Genomic DNA, 9,703 nt, shown 5'->3' on the forward strand with positions numbered 1-9,703 from the left:
TTTGGGGGTGCCTTGCCACTACCCAAAGGTAGGAGCCAGCACTACATGAGTTCACAGGATCACATTTTGGAAACCGGTTTTTTGGTCTTGGTCGTGACAGCATTGCTGAACTTTTGATATGACCTTAAATCTGTTAAAAGTTTGATGAAGCAGTAACCCGAAGCTCCTTCACTATAAACTGCAAATGTATAACTGTAAATCCTGATAATTATTTCACACTTAATTCAGCAAACAATTTGGTCAGATGGGATGGATTAACATCAGAAAGGAACATTATAAGAGATCGGTGACTAATATTGGGTCACTGCAGCAAGCAGTGTTGAGACTACTGGTGGCACGTCTGTATTGTAGTAAACAGTCAAGAAAGAAACACTACAAGACATGCCCCCCCATTGCCATGCAGCCATGTTTCGGAGCTGACCTCATGTTTTCTACTGACCCATCAGTTTAAATGTCAGGCCCTTGCTGCCTCCTTAGCCAACACTGAGTGTATGTCCCAGTCTCTGGAACAGAGGGTGACCCTGGGAGAGAAAGACTAAATAGCACAGCTGTAATTAGCAGAGCTCATTAAGTCCATCTGCATTCCTCTTCAAAGGCAATCGATGCAAATTGACGGGGTTTAGCGGCCGTGTGAGCCGTTACGTGTTGCCCATCTCCTCAGCCAGCTTGGAACGGGAAAGAATAGCAAGAATAGCAACATCTCACTCTGCGTTACTGTCCCAGCTCACACAGAGTCCACTGAGACAGGCTCCCCGCTCCCCAGCCGTAAGGCTACTACAGGACAGGATATCTTCTCTGCACTCATCTGTGCCCTCTGTAACCGGTGGAGGTAGAGTTCAGGCTGTGGGAGAACCCGTCCTTTAGCCTGGATGAGGTGCGTGCGATGTCTTTGGTCCCGCCCCCAGTCGTTTAGGTGATGAAACAAAATGCCGGTTCTGTGACTGTGATTCACTGAATGGAGCGTCGGAGAGAAGATTCCTTGGCCGGTTGCTACGGCAATGTGAGTCTGCAGTCTGTTGCACCGGGTCTGTGTGGCGATGACGGTATATTGCTAAGCAGCTCATTCTGGGGTTCGGAGAATATTTGGGTGGTTGCTAGGTGATGTTCCGTGTTCGTCGTGAGCCGGCTGTCTCGGAGAGATTCTCGCAGACAGTCACGTCTTCTGTGTTTTTTATTTTTCATTTTACTTTTGAACACCTGATTCTTAGAGGTCATCTGCTTCATTTAACAAGCAAAGATTCACTTTTCTCTTTCCAATGCTACACTCATGACTAATGGCTTCCCAGTGGAGCCTATTTTTTCTCTATCATAACATCTAGATCAATCTTTATGGATGTTTCAGAGCTGACTGAATGCTCTGTGAGGATCTTAGAAGGATGTTCACCTGCATTCTTGCAAGTCAGGTGTTACCATAACTTGCAAACTACTATGAAAGAAACATTCCTAATTGCTCTAAGCCAAAGAATGACTCCTATTCGCAAGGTTAATTGAATGTGGATCAAGACTGAACCACCCGTAGGGGGTGTACGGTTCTCTTTGATTGTGAAGATGGGATTACCATGAGTTACGATTCAGATATATTTGACCAACATACACATACATGCACATGCACTCAGTAGTACATTAACATCTGGATAAGGCCATTAGATATTAAGGATTAATCCATGTGAATTTGACAGTGTGAAGGCATCACACACCGTGTGATCTGTAAGGTCATGTAATATGTAAAGTGTATTCCATTAAACATTACTCATCACCTGTATGTATTCTTCAGTGTGCACCTTAAGGGATAACACAGTCTCGTTAATGTAATCGGATTATTATTTATATTCACGACTTTAGAATTACTTGCTATGAAATGAAGTCTTGGATGCAGCTGTGAATTCAGGGCAGGAAGACAGGCCTCTGCGTCTGAGGCTACGCATGTCACAACCTGTCAGTTACAGAATTACAAACAAGTAACAGTCAAAAATGAAAATACACAAATAAATGAACAAATAAATAAATGTGGATTATTCCTGCAGCACTCTACAGAGACCAGGATGAGATAATTTAATAATCTGTGAAAATGTGTTTTGTGTGTGTGTGTGTGTGTGTGTGTGTGTTAGCATTTCTCTGAGGGAGTGTCTAAGTGTGAGTGGAAGTGTTTAAGTGAGTGTCAGTGTAAGTGGATATGGAAGTGTGACATTGGGTATGGGAGTGTGTAAGTTGGTGTGGGAGTGTGTGTGAGTGTGTAAGTGGGTATGGGAGTGTGTAAGTTGGTGTGGGAGTGTGTAAGTGTGTATAGGAGTGTAAGTGGGTAGGGGAGTGTGTAAGTGGGTGTGGGAGTGTATAAGTGTGTGTAGGAGTGTATAAGTGGGTGTAGATTTTCATGCATCTTATCAAAACTGATATTTTGAGAAAGAAGAAAGACATAATGATAGTGACAAATATAATTTCTATAGATACTAAAGGTGGAGGGCAGAGAGTAAGAGGGCTCAACATAAACACATAACCACTAGTAGTAGGAGGCATTATGCCAGCCTTGATTTCAGACCTATGGGGACAAGCAGACATACTATTCAGTGCATCATTATGGAGAGAGTACCGCCTTCAAGGAAATATAAAATCATACATTTTTCTGCTGCCATGACTTCTACACCCTTGTCATGAATAAAACATCCACCATGGGTTTTTTTCCCAGCAGTGAGCACACACTTACATGCTCACACACTCACACTTACACACATGTACACTTTCACTTGGACCGATATTCACAACTCTTCCCCATAGGTGTCATTTACACTGGAGAAGCTGGGATCATGTCCACGCCACCTTTCAGAGCAAAAGTCTGCTCTGAAAATGTTAGAGTTTATAAACTCTTGGCAAATTCAAATTCGGATATTATCACGTTTGTCATAGTCAATAAAATGGACGCTATTATGTTCCTTACATTTTGTGTATGTACACGAATATACAGTATATATATATATATATATATATATATATATATATATATAATAAAACCATTGCACTGAATGTACATATTAAAATGTAGTGTTGATGCTTCTTGCATTGTTCAACACGGACGTGCTTGGCAAACATAAACATACACATAAACATAAACATAATCATAAAGCCCAGGTTCCTCCATTCAGTCCCAGGGCTGATGTCTTTTCAGTGAAAGTGAGAATCCAAGGACTTCCTTCTTTCTTAAAGGTAACACGAATCTGAGTCCCCTGCAGTTATCAAAGCAATGTTCTTACCATGCTCTTCTTATACACTACACGTGTATGTATATATGGTAGCTATGCAGCTTATGATGCCAAGGCATTTGTGGCCATAGGGGACAGACCTGTGCCTGATTGGCTGTGGTTCCTCACACCTCGGACGGGAACATGCTGAGGCAGCTCTGACGTGTTAGGTATGGGACTTCCTGCAGATTCTAGTCATCGGTTTGCTGCTCCAGTGTGGTCTCGTAACACCAGAGGCCTTTCGTCACCTCCTGCTTCCGGGCCTCCTGTCTGAGTCGTCCGACTGCCAAGTTCTAGTGTTGATGCCAATGGCTTTGATGTGTTTGCAGACATCTTTGTAGCATAACTGGGGTTTCCCCTTTGGCCTTTTTCCAGATGCCAGTTCCCTCGGTGGGAGGGGCTTGGGCTCCCAGCATTGGACACATTTGAGGTGTGATCCAACCAGCTTGCATGTCTGTTTGTGGAAAGTAAAGATGGCGGTGGTGCCCGTCCTCTTGGGCCTTGTTGTTTGTTGTTGACCTTGTGTCTACAAATGGTGCAGAACGTGGGAGGAACATCTGTACTTGCTGATCACACTCTCAAAAGACTTGAGAGGTCGGCTGAGATCATTGAGCTTGGATATTTGATCTCACGGACAACGTCCAGCTCATAGTCGCAAAGCTGACATACAGGTCAGAGTCGACATCACCTTCTTCAGGCTGACGGTGAGTCCAAACTCCTTGCAGATGTCCGCAAAGAGGTTCATGTGTGCCGAGAGGTTCCTGCTGAGAGTGGGTGGTGACAGCTGTATAGAAGCAAAAAGGACATTTCTGAGGTGTTTCATCTGCACCATGGTTCGCACTCTGAGCCCTGACAGTGCAAAGAAGTTCCCGTCTAATCTTGTGCAGAGATAAATACCCTCTGTGTCTTTTCCAAAGGCATTTCCAAACAGTGTTGGAGTGAGAATGCATCCCTGTTTCACCCTGCTGATTTTAATAGTATGTTTTAAAGGTTGCAGATAAATGATCTCTATTAAGATATGTAAGAATAATGTGAAGAACTGCCCCAGATGAAGAGTCAGATTCTGGATATAAAGAAATTAGGTAAATAGATTAATTGAGAAAAATAAAAATGTCTGAAAAAAATATTTTCAAAAAAATAAATTTAGGAAAGGGTTTGAAAATAAGATTATATCAGACAAGAAAGAGGTGGCAGAGAGGTTTAGTAAATCCCTCTCAACAGCTGCTAGGAGACTGGTTGATAAGTTACCTGGTATGACTGGAGGTATGGAGGGAAATTTATTTGAACATTATAAGCAACAAGGGATTAAGGTAGATTTTCTTAATACGTCTGTAAGTATGTGACTGAGGAAGTTGTAATAGAAAGGCTTAAGAATATAAATTCCTCTAAAGCTAAAGCTAGCTGGAATATTGATAGTATTACAGCTAGGTTTATAAGAGATGATGCTGAGGTCATTTACCCAAGCATTATGTACATTAGAATTTTGTCAATACAATATGGACAATTTCCTACACACATTAAAGTTGCTACGATGATTCCTCTTTACAAAAGATAGTACATTCAAATGAAGAATTACTGACCAGGTATCTATGTGAGTTACTTTTTGTCATCTAATTTATTTTTGTATGCAGATGAATCTGCAATTGTAATGGTCCAGGAAAAACACAGAGCTTGTGGATGAGGTAAACAAACTTACTAACAAGACGAGGAGAGGTACAAACAGGCAGAAAAAAACAGATGTGCAAATCCCAAAGAAGAAATTCCCCCAAGGGATTGGCAAGACCAAAAACATACAATAGGAAACAGAGGAAAAGTAGTCACACGAATAGTGGCAATACCTCACAAAGAGTTAGTAACCAGCTTATACTTTCTGAAGATGAGGACCGTCTCCTTTCCACCTGATTGCCTGGGGCATTCTGGGTATTGGAGTTCCCTTGAGTAGCATTGGAAGGGAGCATGACCGCAATTTTATCTTGTTCCGGAACGCAATATTAGTAGGTGGATGTCAGAGAGTAGATTCTCATTAGAATAGAGTGCCTTTATTGTCACTATATGCATGTACAATGACACTGAAAGCTACTCCTCTTTCAGTGCAAACATACATGGAATATTAAATAAATTAAAAAAAATTGGGAAATAAAATTAGTTTGGGATGAATAAAAGTTAATATTCATTTGGTTTTAGCATGGAAGCTAAGAACATTCTGTATTATTTCTGATGTACATTAGATAGTTATATGTCAGGTAAAGAACAGGCAGATAGGGTTTTAACTAAGAAAAAAAAATTACTGGGAAGTTTTTGGACTTTTTTTTTTGTTTTTTCTGTTTTCCTTTTTTCATGGCCACCACATGGATATTGTTTGTGTAAAAAACAAAAGACAATCTCCACAAGTCATCGCAGGGTGACTGGCCTCTGTAAAACATGCTCTGTAAAACTCTGTGATCATTACTGCCATCACTCCTGTCACTGGTACAGCGCAGATGAAGACCACACGTCCTGTGCATCTCTCTGATGTCGCAGGTACAGGCAGCCTGCTGGCACAGCACCTGGCAGCCTGCTGGCCTGTCGGACCTTGCTTCAAGAATCCCGACAGGATCTGTAGGCTCCTCGCTTGGTGAGAACTTGTATTCTTCCATCGCTTTCCTGTTCCTCTCATTCAGAGGTAACAGTTCAATAGAGTAGGCTTCCAATCTGCAAACTCGACTGACTTCTTCAAAGGTCTACAGTCTCCATTCTGTTCCATAGATGTTTCCATCTTATTCTGATGCCAATTTGGGTCAAATTGGGATCCTTGCAGGGCTTGCACAAACTTGGCTACCTTTGCAAACTTGGCTATGCGTCCTGCTGACACCAGTGTGATTGCAGAAGGCTTCTAACCGGTGACTGCTTCTTCCTGTGGTGTGTCAGAACTAAGATGCATTGCTGGAGTCTCCTCTCCAGGGCACAAGCCTGGTCACGAAGGTATGGGGAACCAGCTGGTGCCATGTGACAGGTACTCCTTCACCTCAACCAAGGGAACAGAAAGACCCACTACAACTTGGCATCAGTGACGCTGTAGGAGTTGCTAGAACGAAGTTATCATGTCACCTGTGGAACTCCAGTTCCAGATTTTATTCCAGATATTTTCACCTGTATGCAACAAGGCAGTGGAGGTTAGATTTGATGGACAGCCAGCCAGGCCAATGAACTCCAAGGCAGGGTTGTGTGTCCAAATGCAATAGCACCCACCCACTTCCTAGAGTGAAATTGTTTGTGTGTTTATGTGTTGATTTACATACAGAGGGAGAGAGACATACAGTATACGTCACATCCACCTTCTGTTTTCTCAAACCTTCAGCTGATACTGTCGAGCTTCTGGACTGTGTTTATGGTAAATGTCCTATTTCTAATTAGTACCCTGTTTCTAACCATTTTGTGCTGAAAATCCGATAAACATGGAGAGTTAATTGTTATTGTTATGATTAGTATTACTATTGTTCCGCACTCCTCTGTTAATCTGTTCTCTCGCTCTTGCTCCAGTGGGTCTGGTTGGCACGGTTACATGCTGTTTCCCCTCCTCTAACTCAGGCTGCTCAATCCATACCAGAACTCAGGGCTCAGATGAGCATCACTTAATAGCAGATGCCAAGGGAGTGTGAGACTGCAAGCATGCACACACACACACACACACACACACACACACACACACACACACACACACACACGTGCAAACACACACACACAGACAGACAACATCCCATTAGTAGCAAACCCAGCAATCTGTCTCTGATCATGCAAATGAGCGCGGGAGAGCGATAGAGAGGAAGAAACGAGGGGGGGGATGCCAGTCTCCGTTGCCCCCGGCGACTGCCCTGTTCCCTTGCCAGTGCCAGGTGGTTGCCGCTCACAGATGCCCCTTCACTCGGCCGGGCCGCGGACCGACGCCGGTGTGACTCCTTAATTAAGATTTAAGAGAGAGTGAAAACATTTGCCTGCTCTGTGAGAGAACCCAGCCAGTCTGGAGATGCTTTTCTGTGGTGGCATCATCCATCTCTCATGACTGCGGTGTCACGGTCCTCCCTAAAGGTGCCTGCAGGATGTTTGTAGCCAGTAATGTCTGGCAGTAACACCACTGTCTGTCATAAACTCACACTGACAACCTTTGTCTCTTCTGCAATCGCATTCGTTCTCAACACATATGACCTCTACGTCATCTCATACTTATATATTAATGTTAATGTCTAATCTAAATAATATCACCAGCACAAACATCATAAAGGTGTTGCCCAACCCAAATATCTTTCAGAATCTTAGATTAGTTGCATTTTACCCGTAAATGACATTTGGAGATTTTAGGTTACAGAATTACTGGTTAGTCACATATACTCTGTGTGGGATTTTTACCTATACAGTATCATATGACACATTTTTATACCAAGTGTCTCCTACTGATGTGTCCAAACAATGTTTTGAAGTTTTATCACTACAACCTTTTACACTCGTATATTGATTCTCGCTCAATACATTTGTTCTCCAAGACTTATAATACCATTACTGATCTACCATTGATGTATGATAATAAAAACAAGCCAGCTATCCAGGCGTCTGTCACTGCAGGTTATCATATCGCTAGCCAAGACAAACTCAGTTTGCATGCCTGTGTGTAAACTACTGAAAGTGGCTTCGCACCACTGCCCGTCGGTGTCTGGCGACCATCTCGGCGACGGATGTCGTGGTGCGGATTAAATGCAGCATTGGAGACACAGAGGACGAGTCTGACAGCGTGTCATCTTAAAAACAAAAGTGCTATCAGCGAGCTAATAAAGGCTTCTTCGAGCTGGTGTCAGGACAGGGATTTGCTCCCACTTACAGGACTGTGTGTACCAGAGTTGCCAGGTTCACAGTTTTCACGCCAAATTGGGCTTGTTTGAAAATCCACCCACGGGTAAAAATGATGGGGTCGCGGGGTGCGGTTTTTTGGGCTACTTTTGAGTTGGGCTATCGCGGGAGTTACAAGTTTTACACTGACTTTGTGCGGGATATTTTTGTAGGACCTGGCAACCCTGCTGTGTACGGACAGCTAGCAGCCGTCTGCAGTGGGAGAGAGGATATGATCTCACGTATGAATAGCAAGGTGCAAATCTACTGTACTTCACATTACAAGGCAGACTGGTGTGTGTGTGTCTTACACCGTGTAGCAGTGTGTAAGCGTGCGTGTTGTGTGTGCGTTCACAGATAGATGCACTGTGGGAGGGTTAAGGTGTGATTGTGATTAAAATATGGAGATGGGGGTGTGAGAGTGATTTTAGCTTCATCTATGTGTTGGGTTTGAGAGAGGGAATAAGAGACCCTTTGTACCACAGGAAAGCTGAGAGCCTTCACAGAATCCCACTCCTGTCTGCCCACAGCGTTAGTCACTGTCCCTTAGAAAGAAATATTACAACTGAAAAATTCTGCATAGTACATGCAGGATTTTTTGTTTAAGATTAGAGTCCTTTAAGATGGGATGAGTCTAGGATACGTGTGTGTGTGTATAAGTTGTAAAGTGAAGCCCCTCCATGAGAATGGGGGTTGTCAGCAACAGAATCTTTCAAGATACTTCAGAGTGTTTCTTCACTGGTCACTTAATGACAACATGGCCGACCAAACATCAGCGTACACAGAGAACAGACGGGGGTGGGGTGGGCTGGGGGGGGTTCACACAATATGTGTGTGAAGGAGCAGAACCTGTAGAAGAATATACAGCCCATGTGGGGGGATGGGGTGTTGAATCCTGCTGCAGGCAAGATGCTTGGAGGAATTTTAATTTGTGTGTGTGTGTGTGTGTGTGTGTGTGTGTGTGTGTGTGTGTGTGTGTGTGTGTGTGTGTGTGTGTGTTCATTCATTCCACCGCATGCTTATGGGTGCTGGTTTGGTATTTGTGTGAAAGGAGTGGATGTCAGGTATGAAAGCTAAAGAGTATGTGTGTAGGATTAGGGTTAGCTGTGCACACACAACATTGCCCAGTAGTGCGGGCCATTATCTTTGATGGCCAGCTCAGAATCACTTGTAACCTCTCAACTGCCTCTGTTCTCTCTTTCTCTCTCTCTCTCTCTCTCTTGATTTCTATGAAATGCAACTAATATGTGCAAAGCAAAAAACAACAATGTATCTGAACCCACTCATATACAGTAAGTTACACTCGCTTTTGTCATTTGTAATGTTAATACGTTTACTTTGCTAAATCCTTTTTTTCAACTGGGTAAACATGCTATTTTACATTATTTTACAATAATGTATCATTGTTGATTGTGTTAGCCATAACCAATCAGCTTCTGTTGATTTTGTTGGCCATAACCAATCAGCCTCCATTTCATTCCACCTCAGGTTGAACTGGTTTTCTGATGCAGGGGTGGATCTCTGGAAGGCCCTCACCACGTCAGAACCCAGGAGCACAGCTCCCTACTCTGCCTCAGGCAGACGGGTGGACTGTTTTAGCAAACTCACACACA

This window comes from Brachyhypopomus gauderio, unplaced genomic scaffold, assembly GCF_052324685.1.
Source record: "Brachyhypopomus gauderio isolate BG-103 unplaced genomic scaffold, BGAUD_0.2 sc52, whole genome shotgun sequence".
NCBI lineage: Eukaryota > Metazoa > Chordata > Actinopteri > Gymnotiformes > Hypopomidae > Brachyhypopomus > Brachyhypopomus gauderio.